The sequence below is a fragment of the Silene latifolia genome, chromosome 9 (assembly GCF_048544455.1).
Source record: "Silene latifolia isolate original U9 population chromosome 9, ASM4854445v1, whole genome shotgun sequence".
Lineage (NCBI taxonomy): Eukaryota > Viridiplantae > Streptophyta > Magnoliopsida > Caryophyllales > Caryophyllaceae > Silene > Silene latifolia.
The window spans coordinates 99,281,379-99,300,503 of record NC_133534.1 but is presented as its reverse complement, the minus strand read 5'-3'; positions in this window follow the sequence as shown (position 1 = coordinate 99,300,503).

Genomic DNA, 19,125 nt, shown 5'->3' with positions numbered 1-19,125 from the left:
TCACATCCATTTGCCAAATTTCATAATCATGAAATGCAGCAACTGCTAGGAGAATCCGAATGGACTTAAGCATCGCTACTGGAGAATAGGTTTCATCATAGTCAATCCCATGAATTTGCTTGAAACATTTAGCTACCAGTCACGCCTTATATATATCCACATTTCCACCCATGTCAATCTTCTTCTTGAAGACCCATTTACACTCGTTGGTTTTAACACCATCAGGTGGATCAACCAAAGTCCATACTTGATTATGGTACATGGATTCCATTTCGGTTTTCATGGCCTCAAGCCATTTTTCGGAGTCAGAGCCCATCATTGCTTCTTTATATGACCTTGGTTCATCATTCTCTACCAAAAGTAGATCACGATGCTCAGTCACTAGGAACCCATATCTTACGGGATCCTTACCAAAATTAGATCTTTCAGATCTACGTAGAGCGGGTTCCACAGGAGTAGAAACTACAACTCTTTGTAAATCTAAACATTGTTCCTCCTCATCAGGTGGAGGAATTTCCTGTGTCTCTTGAATTTCTTCGAGATCAACTCTACTCCCACTGGTTCCTTTGGAAATAAATTCTTTTTCCAAAAGACACCATACCGAGCTACAAACACTTTTCCCTCAGATGGGTTGTAGATGTGGGGTAATATCCGTATAAGACCCTTTAAATTTAGGACTATAACGTAAATTTAACATGTGAAATATAGTCATAAACGAAATACAATATAGAAACGACAAAGATAAAGAATCAACCTCGGGTCCTTTGTAGTGCGGCGTAAAGAACAGAAATCAACAGAGATTCCCTCCTAATTGTTGCACCCAAGACCGTCTGAGACTATGCCCTTGTGCTAGAAATGCTTTCTAATTGACTTGCAATATTGAGAAAGCTCTTGTGAGGTTTTACGATGTGAGATCTAGGAATTTCAGAGAAAGTTGCACTGAAACCCTAATTGTTTTTCACTAATGATGATTAGGTTAATCAAGAGGAGAAGCTCTCCTTTTGTTCTCCTAATCTCGGCCAAACCGAGAGGGGCCTTGGGAAGTGGGCTTCCACTTCCTTTTGAATTAGCTCATGGTCCTATTCAGAAATCGCTAAAATGTATATGACGCGGTTTTGTTATAAATCGTCATCGATTATCGGTTATTAAAGCATCAACTAATAATACGGATTAGTTGAAACATTAATACATGTCCGACAAAAACGATATTGTATAATTATATTCAATATACATTTAATTAAATATAAAACGCTTATATTCAATTTACGAATTAATCGCTTAATTCGCCTTAGCCATTATTATTTAATCCGTATTAAATAACATATCTCAACATCACATTTTGACTTATTATTAGTCAAATAACTCGGACTAACCGGTTAGTCAAATTTGGCATCTACATGACTGTATTTTCATACCGTCACATCTCTCAAACGTATCCTATAGGTGTGACTTTTAGGGACCAGTTGATCACCGCCATCCGTATGACAATAACGTCAAACTTATCTAGCAAGCCAACCGTTATTGATAAACGTGGACCAATGATTATGATACAAAAGTATACCCTTTGATCCTTTTAGAGATTTATAAGTCCTTGCACTAACTGTTAAGGACACCAACCCCAACAAGCTCCCACTTGTCCGTACAAGTGTATGTGCAATGACGTTATCCGCACTAACCGGAGGACACAGGCTCTCCAATGACTCCCACTTGTCCGTACAAGTGTATGTGCGATAACCGATTCTCATATTCATTTAAAATTTCTCCCACTCAATGTAAAACAATTTGCAGATCCGGATCCGCAAAGGTCGTATTTTACAATCGATCCGTATCTAGAGTGGTTTCCCCGACTAGAGAGTAACTTAACCGATAAAACGAATCCGTATCCGAGCATGGCCATGCATTTCGATTCTGACTCCTCGAGTGGCCCTGAGAAATATCGAGTACCCGATAAAGGCTGAATATTTCCTTCAACTCGACTCCTTCCGATCTAAGCACGACATGAAATGACCCGAAAAAAAATCTACTTGGCCCCCTGTTACGGATGACCGTGAGAAAGAAACCAAAGTCACCCAAAATCTGCCGTAGTCTCAAGAGACAATCGATAGTCAAAAGAATCGACTCTTAGGATCACCATGGAAGTCCTATCCACGACCGGGCAATGAATGTTATAAAACATTTAGGACTCCACGTCGATGTCACAATTGTGTCCTACGAGATATCCGTATAACTCGCCTCCGTGATTGGTCACCAACCGGTTGGCTTATGGCTCGTTGAACCCACCATCAAACAACGTCACAAAATAATTGCCGAGTTATCACTCATGTGGGCAATTAAGGACCAAAAATATAATGTTTGTTCAATTCACTTTGTGGTGTTCAAAATTTGTCGTACAAATCCACATGAAAAACAAAATATATAAATATCAAAACGATGATGTCGTATAGAGTACAAAAGAGAATGAATCTAATCCATAAAAGAGTACTACAACTTAGGAACACGTTTAATTCCCATGGAATTAACGTGCCCTTCATGCTTATCTTGTCGTAATGGTTTAGTGAAAGGATCTGCTATGTTATCATCGTAGCAATCTTTTCTATCACTACTTCCTTTTGCTCCACGTAATCTCGGATTAGATGAGCTTTCCGTTGTACATGTCTAGACTTGTTGCTAGACTTAGGCTCCTTAGCTTGGAAGATGGCACCACTATTGTCGCAATAGATGGTGATCGGGTCATTCGAACTAGGCACTACAGATAGCCCATGTAAGAATTGACGCATCCATATCGCTTCCTTTGTAGCTTCGGACGCGGCATAGTACTCGGACTCGGTCGTAGAATCTGCTTTATAACAGTTTGTTTGGAACTCTTCCACCGATCTGCAGCGCCATTAAGAGTAAAAACGAATCCGACCGAGATTTCGAGTCATCACGATCCGTTTGGAAGCTAGCATCTCACAGAATCCGGTTGCGCATAGCTTTTGATCGCCTCCATAAGTCAATGCCCAATCTTTAGTCCTCCGTAGGTACTTAAGAATGTTCTTGACAGCCAGCCAATGTGATTCACCTGGATGCTGTTGGAATCGACTTGTCATACTCAATGCATATGCCACGTCCGGACGTGTGCATATCATGGCATACATGATTGATCCTATAGCCGAGGCATAAGGAATCCGTGTCATGCGCTCTTTCTCTTCCGGTGTCTCTGGTGACTGAGACTTGCTCAAATGCACCCCTGGAGCCATAGGAAGAAACCCCTTCTTGGAGTTAGTCATCTTTGAATCTCTCTAGGACTTTGTCTATGTAAGACTCTGATCGAGAGATAACATCCGTCGTGATCTATCTCGATAGATACGGATGCCTAGAATTCTTTGTGCCTCACCCAGATCTTTCATCTGGAAATGGTTTTTCAACCATACTTTCACCGAAGTTAAGAGAGGTATGTCATTCCCAATCAGGAGTATGTCATCAACATACAATATTAGGAAAATAATCTTGCTCCCACTCGACTTGATATATAGACATGGTTCCTCGACCGATCGAGTGAATCCATTCTCTTTAATCACTTGGTCGAAGCGATGATTCCAACTCCGAGATGCTTGCTTAAGTCCATAAATGGAACGCTTAAGCTTGCACACTTTCTTAGGATGTTCTGGATCGATGAAACCTTCGGGTTGTACCATGTACAACTCTTCCTCCAAAAAGTCGTTTAAGAAGGCGGTTTTCACGTCCATTTGCCAAATTTCATAGTCATGAAAAGCGGCAATCGCTAAGATAATCCGAATGGAACGCAGCATGACTACGGGTGCAAAAATCTCATCGTAGTGCAAACCTGGCACTTGGGTGAAACCTTTAGCAACTAGTCGTGCTTTGTAGATATCTTGTTGACCTTCCACAGAATACTTTATCTTGTAAAGCCATTTGCATTGAAGGGGACGAACCTTAGCAGGTAAGTCAACAAGATCCCATACGTTGTTCTCATACATAGAGTCCATCTCGGATTGCATGGCCTCAAGCCATAGCTTTGAGTCGGAACTAGTCATGGCACCTTTATAGGTTGCGGGTTCACTACTCGTTAAGAGTAGAACGTCATCTATGTCATGTTCCTCGACCATACCAATGTATCTGTCCGGAGGAATAGAGACTCTTCCCGACCTCCTAGGTTCCTCGGAATGTTAACTGCAATGGGATTGAAGGAATAGGTTCCTCCAATAGTTGCTCGGTACTTGGTTCTCGAATCTCCGACGTTCGAAGGTTCTATCACTCTTTGCATTCTCGAGAAATTCCTTCTCTAAGAATGTCGCACTAGCCGCAACAAAAACACGTTGTTCGGTTGGCGAATAGAAGTAATAACCAAGTGTTCCTTTAGGATAACCTATAAAGTATGTCTTGACCGATCGCGGGCCGAGCTTATCCTCGTGTCTCCACTTGACATAAGCCTCGCAGCCCCAAACCCGTATAAAGGACAAGTTAGGGACCGTTCCCTTCCATAGTTCATATGGAGTCTTGTCAACACTTTAGACGGACTTCGATTAAGTATTAGAGCAAATGACAGAAGAGCATAACCCCACAATGAGGCAACACGGTGTGACTCATCATGGATCGAACCATATCAAGTAGTGTTCGATTTCTCCGTTCGGACACACCATTCAATTGAGGTGTTCCAGGTGGAGTTAACTGTAGGGCAATCCCACAGTCCTTTAGGTGTTGATCAAACTCGTGAGAAAGATACTCGCCACCACGATCCGAACGCAGTGTTTTAATCTTTCTACCCAATAGGTTCTGTACCCTATTCTGGTATTCCTTGAATTTCTCAAAGGATTCACTTTTGTGCTTCATTAAGTAGACATAGCCATATCTACTTAAATCGTCCGTGAAAGTGATGAAATACCTATAGCCTTCTCGTGCGTTGATTGACATAGGTCCACACACATCCGTGTGTATGAGTCCTAATAGGTCAGCAGCGCGCATTCCAACACCTTTGAAGGAAATACGAGTCATCTTACCGATGAGACATGATTCACACGTGCCAAATGATTGAAAATCAAAGGCCGAGATAGCTCCAATCTTGATGAGTTGTTTTACGCGTTTCTCATTAATGTGTCCAATACGGCAGTGCCATAGATACGTTTGATCTTTGTCACCAACCTTTAACTTTTTATTCATTACGTGTAATATTTCGCTGGTCTGGTCTAAAACATAAATTCCATTCATGGAGACTGCCTTGCCATAAATCATATTGTGTAATGAGAAAATGCAAGAATTATTCTCTATTACAAATGAAAAACCAAGTTTATCGAGTGCAGAAACTGAAATAATGTTTTTCGAAAGACTAGGTACATAATAGCAGTCATATAATGACAACTCAAATCCGCTAGGAAGCTGGATCACATATGTCCCCTTTGAGATGGCAGCCACTCTTGCTCCATTCCCAACACGCAGGTCCACCTCACCCTTTACGAGGGGTTCGATGTTTCGAGCCCCGCACATGATTACACAGATGAGAACCACAACCAGGATCAAGTACCCAAGTTCCGTAACTTGCGTGGTTAATCTCAATCATATGAATAAAAGTAGAAGAAGATGAAGACATACCAACAGGTTTAACACGACCTGCCTTTAAGTCCTCATGATAAACAGGACATGTACGCCTCCAATGCCCAGTCTTGTGGCAATGATGGCATTCCATGTTTTCATTCTTGCTCTTTGTCGTGCCTGATGAGGTGCTCGACTCACCAGGCCCACTCTTACCCGAACCCGACTTCTTGAACTTGCGGTTTACCTCTTTTAGGTTTGCACGAGCTTTGCCCTTACCTTTCCCCTTGTTTGTCACAACGAGAACATCCTGTTTCAAGCTCCCACTGAACTTCATGTCCTTCTCGGTCTGTACGAGAAGGGAGTGCAGTTCATGGGGACTTTTCTTCAAATCATTCATATAGTAATTCGCTCTAAATTGCGAAAAACCATCGTGGAGTGAGTGAAGCATGCGGTCGATCACAATGTTCTCGCGATCTTACAATCAAAGGTCTCCGACTTCTCGACATTCTCAATCATGCTTTGAGAATGTGTGGGCTAACCGGGTTGGCCCTTTCGGAGTCTCGCATCAAAGAAGCGAGTGGTATGCTCATAGGTCACGATTCTCGGTGCTTTCGAGAATTCCTTAGTGAGCGTGGTGAAAATCTTGTTTGCACCATGGGCTATGAAGCGTTTCCGCAAATTGGGTTCCATTGCAAAAATGAGTACGTTTTTAATCGCACCCGCTTCCATACGAAATCATTAAACTTGGTGATTTCAAAGCTCTCTAGCCATGGGACCTGGGTTTGCCGGGATGGGCTCTAATAGATATTTGAGCTTCCGTCGCCGGCGGCAGATTCCGTAATGCCGCCTCCCGGTCCGCGAAGTTTGATCCATCATTCTTCAATCGAGTGGACTGATTCATCTGATTCATGAAGATCCGAAGCCGGGACTCACGGTCCAATGTGGCACTTGGCATTGGGTTATCGTAGAACCAGCCATTTGTTATTAGCGCTTTAAAATTCGTGATCTACACCGAAAAAGAAAGAAAAACAAAACGAAATAAGCAACTCATCGAGGTGATTTAAGTCTATTTTAAAATACATTTTAACATGTAGACTCTCGCACTTGCATAATTGATCTCCCTCAAGAATGATACAAGTGATCCCAAGACTCAATTTCCGTAAATTGATAAGCCAACTGTTTAGCTAATTCTTCCGTAAGAACTCTTGGTCGATAGATTTCCGTAAATCCTATCTATAGTCCACCATAATCACGGGATCGTACGAGTGACCATAGTGTTGAGATAAAATAGGTCAATCGGTTCCAACTTACCCGACGTAGAAGGGGTCATATTATGCCTACCGACGAAGAAGGGACTCATTGGAGTTTGACCTATAAAGACCATTCTCAATTTTGGTTTATACGAGGAAGATCCCATCAACTTAATTTTAATTCATTTTAAGTGAACGAATAACTAGCGTCTGCGTGAATGAATTAATTTGGGTGATGGCTTAAAATCATGTGACATAAGAATGTCAAAGAAAACTAACTCGTGACCTCTATATGTGTCAGTTTTCATGCAATAAATAGGTGGTTTGGTTTTTAGGCGGAATATGATGCATATTATCGTTGCGAAAAATAAATAAAAGAATGCAATACGTAAATAAAAATTCCTAGTGTGGCCTATCCTAATAAAAGAAACATAAAACAACTTTGGAATCCACCGTTGGACCCGAGAAGCTTGTCTTGATGTTCCATCTTGATCCATGTAGCGGGAGTGAGCATCCGGTCTCCTTCTTTAGTCTTCTCAAAAATTACAATTAAAATTACAAAATATAAACCTATTTACATTCTAATTAAAAACTGTAATTACAAGTGAAAAATCAAAAACGGAGATACGAGATCTCAAAATACAACCAAGACCGTGTTCCATCATTACGGTAACACGTTCTACTAAGGCCACACTAAGTTACAACCGTTTGTAAAATAAATAAATACGTAATATAAAGCATTCACAGCATTCAAATCAACGATAAAAGAAAATGCATCAACTAAAACAAATTTATTCGTGACATAATTCCGTAATTATGTTAAATTATCCAAACCACCTTTTAATGATTAAAATTCATGTGATAAAACCGCTTCTATCAATTTAATTTTAATCTAATACAATCCGTTACTTTAAATACGCTTAAAATAACTTAATGGTACGTGTGTGAACCGTTTCACAATCATAGCGAGTGTACAGATCCGTCATATAAAGTACATATTAAGGCCAAAAGAAAATTTAAAACAAAAGGATAAATTTTCAAAGTCGCCAAACCAAAAATCACTCGATCCAAAGTGACATAAGTGCTCGATCGGGAATAAAGAGCTCGATCGATCGAATCGCTAGTCGATCGAGAGGATTGCCAAACAGAAAGTGCTCGATCGACTAAACTGGAGGTCGATCGAGTACTTTTATTAGCAACACTGTTCGATCGAGTACGAGGAGGTCTCGATCGAGCAGTCAGGGTTTTAAAAGTGGTCGATCGAGTGCAGCAAGGACTCGATCGAGTAAAAACAAGATAGAAAAACCACTCGATCGATTAAAAACTTGCTCGATCGAGTACAAAAATTTCTGGAAATGTAAAACCCTCGTGAAACAGTTTGTCAAAACAAAACATATTGCAATTTTGATCAAAATCGTGTAAAATTAAATCAACAAATTGCAAAACATTAACATATTGCTATAATGATCGTGTAAAATAACAATATGCAACGGACAAAAACCGATCGTAGTGTAAACACAAGACACGGTTGACAAAACACAAAAATGCAACAGCCAAAAAAAAAATTTCTGCCGTGAGAAATAGGCTGATGCCGCACGGTTTTTAAGACAAAAACAAAATCGTTTCAAATCGATTTATGAAAAATCACAATGAAAATTTACGTGGCCTCGCTCTGATACCACTTGTGGGGTAATATCCGTATAAGACCCTTTAAATTTAGGACTATAACGTAAATTTAACATGTGAAATATAGTCATAAACGAAATACAATATAGAAACGACAAAGATAAAGAATCAACCTCGGGTCCTTTGTAGTGCGGCGTAAAGAACAGAAATCAACAGAGATTCCCTCCTAATTGTTGCACCCAAGACCGTCTGAGACTATGCCCTTGTGCTAGAAATGCTTTCTAATTGACTTGCAATATTGAGAAAGCTCTTGTGAGGTTTTACGATGTGAGATCTAGGAATTTCGAGAGAAAGTTGCCTTTGAAACCCTAATTGTTTTTCACTAATGATGATTAGGTTAAGCAAGAGGAGAAGCTCTCCTTTTGTTCTTCTAATCTCGGCCAAACCGAGAGGGGCCTTGGGAAGTGGGCTTCCACTTCCTTTTGAATTAGCTCATGGTCCTGGTTCAGAAATCGCTAAAATGTATATGACGCGGTTTTGTTATAAATCGTCATCGGTTATCGGTTATTAAAGCATCAACTAATAATACGGATTAGTTGAAACATTAATACATGTCCGACAAAAACGATATTGTATAATTATATTCAATATACATTTAATTAAATATAAAACGCTTATATTCAATTTACGAATTAACTGCTTAATTCGCCTTAGCCATTATTATTTAATCCGTATTAAATAACATATCTCAACATCACATTTTGACTTATTATTAGTCAAATAACTCGGACTAACTGGTTAGTCAAATTTGGCATCTACATGACTGTATTTTCATACCGTCACATCTCTCAAACGTATCCTATAGGTGTGACTTTTAGGGACCAGTTGATCACCGCCATCTGTATGACAATAACGTCAAACTTATCTAGCAAGCCAACCGTTATTGATAAACGTGGACCAACTGATTATGATACAAAAGTATACCCTTTGATCCTTTTAGAGATTTATAAGTCCTTGCACTAACTGTTAAGGACACCAACCCCAACAGTAGAAATAGTACCCTTTAGTCTCCTTCGGATACCCTACAAAGAAGCATTTGTCGGATTTGGTGCCAAGTTTTTCAGGAATTAACTTCCTTACAAAAGCCTCGCAACCCCAAATCTTTAAGAAAGACATCTTAGGAACGTTTCCAGTCCATATCTCATATGACGTCTTTTCTACCGACTTTGATGGACACCTGTTAAGTGTGAACACAGAGGTTTCAAGTGCATAACCTCAAAATGAAATTGGAAGACTAGCATGACTCATTATAGGCCGAACCATATCAAGTAAGGTCCGATTCCTCCTCTCAGACACACCATTCCATTGTGGTGTTCCTGGTGGAGTTAGTTGTGAAACGATTCCACAACCTCTAAGATGATCACCAAACTCTTGGCTCAAGTATTCTCCTCCACGATCAGATCGTAAAGCTTTAATTGTCTTGCCAAGCTGATTTTGCACCTCATTCTGAAATTCTTTGAATTTTTCAAAGGATTCAGACTTGTGTTTCATCAAGTAAACATAACTATATCTACTGAAATCATCAGTAAATGTTATGAAATACTGAAAACCACCTCTAGCAGTATGGCTCATTGGGCCACAAACATCAGAATGTATAAGGCCTAATAAATCAGTCGCCCTCTCACTGTGACCAGTAAAATGCGTTTTTGTCATTTTGCCAAACAAACAAGACTCACATCTCTCAAATGATTCAAAATCAAATGAATCCAAAAGTCCATCTTTATGAAGCTTTTGTACCCGTTTCTCATTTATATGACCCAAACGACAGTGCCAGAGATAAGTAGGATTAGAATCATTAGTTTTTAATCTTTTGGCATTAATGTTATAGACATGCTTAGTTAAATTTAGAACATATAGTCCATCAACAATATGAGCTTGACCATATAAAATACCATTACGCATAATAGAACGACATTTGTCTTTTATTCGAATATCAAAACCGTTCATGTCCAAACACGAAACAGAAATAATATTCCTGCTAATGGCAGGTACATGATAACAATTATTTCGTTCTAAAACTAAGCCAGAAGGCAACGATAAATGAAATGTTCCTACAGCTAAAGCAGCAACTCTTGCTCCATTGCCCACACGTAGGTCCACTTCACCTTTTGCCAATGATCTACTCCTTTTTAGTTCCTGCACATTACAACAAATGTGAGAGCCACAACCGGTATCTAATACCCAAGAAGTAGAACAACGAGTAGTAACATTTACTTCTATAACATGAATACCTGAAATGGAAGCAACACTTCCATTCTTCACATCTTCCAAGTACCTTTGCAGTTCCTCTTCCAATGTCCCTTTCATTACAATAATGACAGACATCTTTAGAGGGCTTACCCTTTACTGACTTGGGCTTAGGTTTGAGTTTGGCGATATTTGCCTTACTCTTACCCTTACCCTTATCTAAACCTTGATTTTTAAATCCATTTCCCTTCTGTATCATTAGAACATTAGAGGTAGGAGCTTTCTTAATGCTAGGCTCAGCTGTCTTAAGCATCCTATGCAATTCTTTCAGAGATTTGTCCAAGTTATGCATATTATAATTTAAAATAAAATCATTATAACTTGGATTCAAGGACTGAAGCACAATATCAGTAGCCAACTGTTGGCTTATTCCAGCATCAAGTCTTTCAAGGTTATCAAAATAACCTATCATTTTTATGACATGTGGACTAACAGGCTCATCTTTTCCCATTTTACATCAAAAAGATAGCCTTAACGATTATACCTTTCGATTCTAGCTTGCTCCTGAAACATAGCTTTCAGGTTTTCAACAATCTCATATGCCGACTCCATGTTCTCATATTGCTTCTGAAGCTCAGAGTTCATGGTGGCAAGAATCAGACAACAAACATCAGTATTAGCATCAGAATGCTCTTTCCACGCTTTCTTAGCGGTGGTATGGGCATTACTATCTGGTTTCTTAGGCAATTCCTTCTCAAGGACATATACCTTTTTCTCCTGTTTGAGAACAATTCTCAAATTGCGATACCATTCCAAGAAGTTTAAACCATTCAACTTTTCCTTATCAAGGAGGGAACGGAGAGAAAATGAATTGGTGGTATGAGACATTATCTACAACAATATAAATATGCAAGTATAAGTAACATGTTAAAATATGCAACAAATGAATCCTAAACAATCTAAGTTAATAAAATTGTACATGTAACCCTCATACACATACAATATTCCAAGACCCCAAATACCTATAACTTAAGTGAGCTTTGGCTCATCGCCCAAATTATAAGGATTAAGGTAAACATCTCTATGTTAATTGCATCTCATATACAACTCTCAGTTTGTTAAATAATCATCATATGAATTTTAACTACATGCCTCAAAGTTCAAAACTGTTTTGAAAAATTTTGTTAAGACAACTAACCTACATGTGTGGATAACTGTTATCCACCTGTTCAACTTACATAACCAGAATTCTCTACTTTGGCTGACCCATCACTTGATGATATAAGTTTATTACAGTCATTAGCTGGGAAAGGCATAAACTTAATATTCAAATTGAGGGATTAAACATATATGTCAATTATGAATGCATACTAATGAACAAATATATATTATATGCATCTCATACATAAAGGAATCAACATTATCATGTCTCAAATTAAAACAAAGACATATGATAAACATAATCTCAAGATAGATTAATAAAATATTAAAATTTCTAATTGTTAAATCATAAACTGCCCAAAACTCTTTCGAATTCGGCCTTAAAACGCAGACCATGCTTTGCAGTCCTGTTTAGAATGGAGTTTACATGCGAAAAACACTACTTTTTCATCAAAATCCGACCACTCAGAACTGATGAACAATATTTACGAAACAATTTCCATAAATCGTGTTCTCTAATTTAATCTTATAAAATTAGACGCAAATAAATATGAATTTAAGGGCAACAACATATATCAAATATATATTGAGATTTAAATTAGACTAATCAAATTAGTCACCCAATTAAAGGATTTAATTAAAGTCAAATTAAATTCATACATGTTAACAACATTAACACACAAAAACATAAATTATAATATCATATATTACAATTAACAAAGAGGCATGTGACCAAACAAATTTAATCCACGATGCAACAAACTGTCAAAAATAATCAATGCATCTGACGGTATATAACAAACTTTTACCAAGCAAATTCAAGAAGCATCTGACATGCCACAAGTAGACAAAAGCTATGCATATAATCATGTTATACCGCAATTCAGGAACAAAGTGTAACATTCATGATGTCATAATTGACAGGTGTCCAGAAATCACAAGTAAATCAGATTACTTCGTAAAACCGATTATGACATGTTCGCTAGATAAAAGCGAATCGTGAACTATTCACAACTTAAATTCGATTTTAACATTGCATACGAGCTCTGATACCACTGAAGGGATTTGTCGGTCCTTAATACGATTTTATTAGACAAATATCCAGGATCATATGCATGTTAGAAATTAGAATTAAACTAAATAAAGAGGACAATCGAATTACCTCGCAGCGGAATTAATCCGTGAGCAAATTGATGTGGCTAAAGTCGTATTACCAAATCAAAGTAAAACTATCTCAGGACTAACAAGAATAGCTAGCGATAAGACAGGTATCGAATCCACAGGGAGGCGGTAAAAGCTAGTCTAAGAGTATTTAAACTGTCTAGAAGTAACCAATTTCGGGGTTTTGTTTTGAGTTGATTCTAACAAACTAATTGCAATAAATAAAGGATGAATAACAATATTATTAAAAGTCTAGGAATTAGGTTCACTAGGTCAATCAGACGGGGATTATCAATCAATTACTAAATCTATCAAGTTGTTTAAGGTCATAAGATCGGCCGACTCTATTATGCCCTTTAGATCGATTCTAACATGCGGTCGCTATTATTAGATACTTTCTATTTGATTATCGCAGCCTATATCAATTCTAACCCGGTCGGCGATAGGATCGATTCGCTACACTAATTAATAACTCAGGCCTCAAGTGATTAACTAGAAGAATTACAACAATCAAACAACAACTTTAATGATATCAATAGTACTAATTGATTTTCCCTTCTTAATTAACCTAGATCCCCTTCATCCTAGATGAGGGGATTAGCTACTCATGATTATAATAACAACAACAAACATGATTAAAGATGAAAACATAATTGCAAGATGAAAACAATAATTGAAGAACATAAAACAATGATTTAATTAAAGAGGAAAGATTAGTACCATACAAAAGGAAGATTAGGGTTCTTAAGAGAGTTTTCTAGCAATACTTAGCAAAATATATCGTAGGTTAACAATAAAACCCGAGTCTTTAATTTATAACAAAAGATTAACGTTTTAGGAAATTCCGAAATAAACCCGCTGAGAAGGATCCTCGATCGAGTCGAGGTGACTCGATCGAGGATTTACCGCCGATCGAGTCGTGAGTGACTCGATCGAGGAACTAGCTCACAAGTTCCTTCTTCTCTTCTTTGACTTCTAGTCTTCATGATTCCTCGTTTCCCGTGCCATGCTTCGTGTATTCTTCTATGCCGTCTCCGCCATGCTAATCTTAGCTTGATCATACTCATAACGAGTCATTTCGCATCAAAACACAAAATAGCGGCAGATTTCGACAATTCATTGAAATAGAGCATATAAATAATATAATAGGCACGAAACGGTATGTAAAAACGGTATAAAGGAGCTATAAAAGTATATATGAAAGTGATACATCAAACTCCCCAAACCAAACCTTTGCTTGTCCTCAAGCAAAGCAATGGACCAAACAAAGAACAACAAACATATGGTGAATGAATAACTCAGAGCAAATGTCTAGGCACATACAAGACTCAGCTGTCCATATCTATAACAAAGTAATGACCGAAGTTGTGCTAATAAAACAAATTCAAAAAAACACGGGTAATAGACTCACGCAGCTCTTACTCAAGATGTGACATGATACCGAGACTCAACCAAACACTTTTCAACCTTGCGAGACTATTTTGTCGGATTCTCGCGGTTTCACTCATGCGCTCATAATGGGTGATTTATGTAAGATAGAAAGAAATAAGACACTCACTCAACTTATGAGATATGCATGCAATCTAATGTGATAAGAGATTCTCCAAAATACGCATTCACGAAATGACCAAGTACATGTATCAAGGACAGAATGGTGGTAAAGTGGCATGGGTATAGAAGTGGCTTGTGCAAAAGCACGTATGGATATGTGGGGCTCGGACGGTAGTCGCAGCTCTCTGACCAATAGCCAAAACTAATAAGTAATAAATCAAACATCCAACTGGAGAAATAATCTCAACTTTGACAACATATGAGAGAAATGTAAAGGCTCTCCAAATGTGCATTAGACTCCAGTAATTACCACACACGACCTCCTAACAAAACTGAATGAAGCATACATTTTTTCTCTTCTTTTCTCTTTTGAATCTTTTCTTTTTTTTCGAAACTTTTTCTTCTTTTTTTTTTCTCTTTTTTTTTTCTTTTCTTTTTCTTTTTTTTTTCCTTTCTTTCGAGACTTTCATTTTTTTTCTAGCTGCTTCATAATACTTCTCTTTTTCAACATAAGAGGTCACACAATTGTTACAAAAAGATAGCTACTACCCACATGACAAATAAAGTCCCAACCCAACCAAAGTAGCTATAACAATAAGGCTCAAACAATCTGATCGTCCCAAAAAGGTAGGCAAATTCTGGAATGTAGCTAAGAAATAGGATATAAAATGGCTACATGGTTCAAACGGGCTAACAAAACTGGGTAATGTAAGGTTTATTTGAACAATGAGAATCGCCTATCCACATGTACTTAATCAAATGAACGCGCAAAAGCTAAGAAACTAATGTCACACTTATGCAGTTTGATATTACATATACCACAAGGAGACCACACTCATTAGCCTAAATAACAATGAGACCGGTTTATTAATGTTCCCGGCCTAGGAAGCTCTAAAGACCTCAGAAATTTAAGTGGTTTACCAACAAAATAAAGTCAAGTCTACTCGGCATAAGACATATTGTGACGGTCAAGACTTGAGTAAAGAGCTTTGTTCATCATAACTAACAGGTCAAAACAACGTACATGGACAACTAAATGAGACTCAAATGCAAAGACAAAGCAAGTTATCATCATTGCTATACAATTCACCAAGACTCGACTCAAAATAAACAAAAATAAACAAAAGACATGTTTTTGGATTTAATAATTTTTTCACACAACAATAAATAAAAGCACACAATAGAAATAAACACACTCCCCCAAATCTAAATGTCACAGTGTCCTCATTGTGACGCCTCTCTGTTATAGCAAGTCACACGAAAATCCAAAGAACCTATAGGACACTACTAATAAAGGAAAGAGGGTAAAAAGGAAATGCAATAAAACAAAACAAGAAAGATAATACCAAATGTAATGCAAAGAGCCTCCCCAAACCAAATGAAAGAGAAGGATGTAGTGACCACCATCACTATCGGGCTCCGGAAGCATCATTAAAATCATCAATATCGCATATAAGGACATAAGCTCGGGATCGGGAACGCAGCACGCGGCCACGGCCTCTACCACGAGTGGGTCTCCGAACACGGCCTCGACCACGAGTGCCTCCGATGAGAGAGGGTGGAAGTAGAAGCGACAAACCGGGCCGAAAGGGCCTCTCTGGGAACAAGGGATGCCGGTGTCCTCCCGAAAATGTAGTAGGCTAAGAGGGGCGGACGGAGTGTAGAAGGGACGGCCTAATGCACCAAACTCGGTGCTAAACTGTCCAAACTCGTGGAGTCACTCCGTAAAGATGAAACACACGGTTGTCGTCACCGGGAGTAGTGTAGTAAGAAGGTGACACACCGCCATACATCCCCCGAAGCTAAAGTCATAGCCTCCATCCTGTTCCCACATCCTCCTCTCTCACAAAGCAGTGTTGATGCCAGTATGCATCCTCACTTCCCGTTCAACGACGGGATCAAAATGGTAACCTGGAGCATAGCCTGAAGTGGGATAGGCGGAAGGAGGTGGAGGAGGAGCGGGGTGGTAGGAACCCGGCGGATGGGTAGTGGGTGCACGACGTCTCGGCGCCGCCGGTGGTGGTGGTAGTGCTAGACCCGGAAAAGTAACCAAAAGATCCTCGGGAATCGGATAAGTAACGGGTGGGGGTCGCACCACGTACTCTCTCTCGAGGGGGTCAACAGATGGCAAACGGGCGCAAGGAAGAAGCATGTACGACTCACCTCGGACCCTCTAGTAATGGTCCTTCCCATTCTTAATATCAATATAGGAAATGTCATAGCGAAGGTGGTCATCATCAACAAGTGGCTCATAGTCAGCCATGGGCTCATATGGGTCATCACCCTCAAAGTCACAAACAGCCCTAGCAATCTTGGTGATAAGAGCACCACAGTCAAGGTTCCCGTACCTCCCAATCGCCCTATCAAATGCTGAACACACAAGAGCTGGGGGAGAGAATTGGAATGTCTCCTCCCTAAAAGGATTCAAGTAACTAGCAAGTATTAAGACCTCAATAGTGGAGGTCTTGCTCTTATCAGCCCGACCATACAGCAAATAACTCAGATACCTCAAAAACAGACGAAGACAGACATGTTGGACATCTAACAAAGCCATAGCACTGACGTCCGCATCCATATAACCAGTAAACAATGGAAAATAACGAACGGCAGACAACCCACCAACACCATACAAGTCCCCTTCAGTATGCTTATCCAACTCCAAGATTTCGTAAATACGGCCAAAGGTTAAAGACCGTTCAACATTAAGCAAACGAAATCGATTAGGTGATCACCGGGAAATAAGTATAAGAGCTCGAAATTCAAGAGTTAGAGCGGGGTAAGACAACTCGTGGAGCGTGAAAAGACCCTGCAACCCGATTTCATTAAACATGCCAAACATAATGTCGTCTATCTTCAAAGTGCGCAAAATTTTCCTATCAACACATCGAGTGGCACTCATAGACTTGGATAACAGATACACAAACCTGTCCTTCTGCACTTTGTCATGAAATTCGATAAACGGATAATCGTCTAAGGGAGACAAATCATCCTCTGAAGACACAACCTCCTCAGGAATTACTTTGGGTTGTTGAACCGGTGCTCTCCTTTCTCTAGTCCGCTTATTTCCTTACCTGGAAGTCGACATTATCTACATAAGAGCAAGTAGAAAATTAAACTCCAACAATGTCGAAAACAAATCCCGTTTTGGCACTCATGGGTCCGAAAAATCAATTTTTAAGACTCCAAATGACAATGAAAGCATCCAAAAACTTAGGGGAACATGAGTATGTATCAAATATTGAAGATTCCTAGCAATAGAATACAATTCTAACCAATTTAATGTAAAATTTCTACCCGGATTTTGAAGAACCCTAATTCCCAAATTAGCAAATTAGGCATGAATTTCAACAAGTAAGGGGCTAGAAAGCAAGGAAATAGCAATTGTATACTAGCAATGGAAGATTGAATACAATAAACTCAAGATTTAAGCAAGAAAAATCCAAATTTTCGAGACATACAAAGACCAAATCGCGACTTACCTTGGTAGTTTAAGCAATAGAATGGAGAAAATAAGCACAAGAGAATGATTCAATCAAGTAATAAGCAAGAAAGCACAAATTGTAAGTGAGTTTTGATGATGATTGATGAAGAAAATAGAGAGAATGAGTAGTAGAGGAGGAAGTATGCAGGGATTATGTCGAAAAAGGAAGAAGGAAAGTGAAGGAAATAAGAGCAATTAAACACAAAAACCGCAAAAAACAAAACGCGAACCGGGTTTATTTTGGTTCCTCGATCGAGTCGCATCCGACTCGATCGAGGATCCAATTTCAGACTACCCAACTCTCGTTTTAAACTTTTCTTAATTCTCGCGAGTTCCTCGATCGAGTCGCAGTGACTCGATCGAGTGATAGGTTCCTCGATCGAGTCGCAATGACTCGATCGAGGAAGTAGGCTGGGGCTCCTTTCTTCGTCGTTTGTTACTCATAGCTTCAAATCCCGTCAAAATTCCTGCAAAAGACACTTGAAAGCATATCAAGTACCCTCTCCTCGCCTCTTAAAGTTCAAAGAAACATAAAAACAAAAGCAATACGCGAATTTAAATCCTAATTACAAACTAATGATTTACAAAATCCGAGCTGCCTCTCGGTAGCGCTGGTTTTTGCGGTCCCACACGACCGTAATTCTTCATCAGTGAGAAGAATTAATGGGGAAGAGGTCAAGAGCCTCTATGATCCCCACGAAAGCACCTTCATAGTACGTTTTCAAGCGTTGCCCATTCACTTTGAAGGTCTTTCCCGTGTCGAAATGCGATGTAATCGACCCAAATTTGTTCACATCGATGTGATGAACGGTCCGGACCATCTACTCTTCAATTTACCCGAAACAAGCGCAAACGAGAGTTAAACAAGAGAACTTTCTCACCAACATGAAATTCTCTTTGCAAGATATGCTTGTCATGCCACTTCTTCGTTCGCTCCTTGTATACTTGAGCACTATCATAGGCATGCAGTCGAAATTCATCCAGCTCATTCAACTGCATCAGTCGTTTCTCACCCGCCAGTGAGGGATCCATATTCAGCTCCTTAATGGCCCACATAGCCCTATACTCAAGCTTCACAGGTAAATGACAGGACTTGCCATAGACAACTCGGTAAGG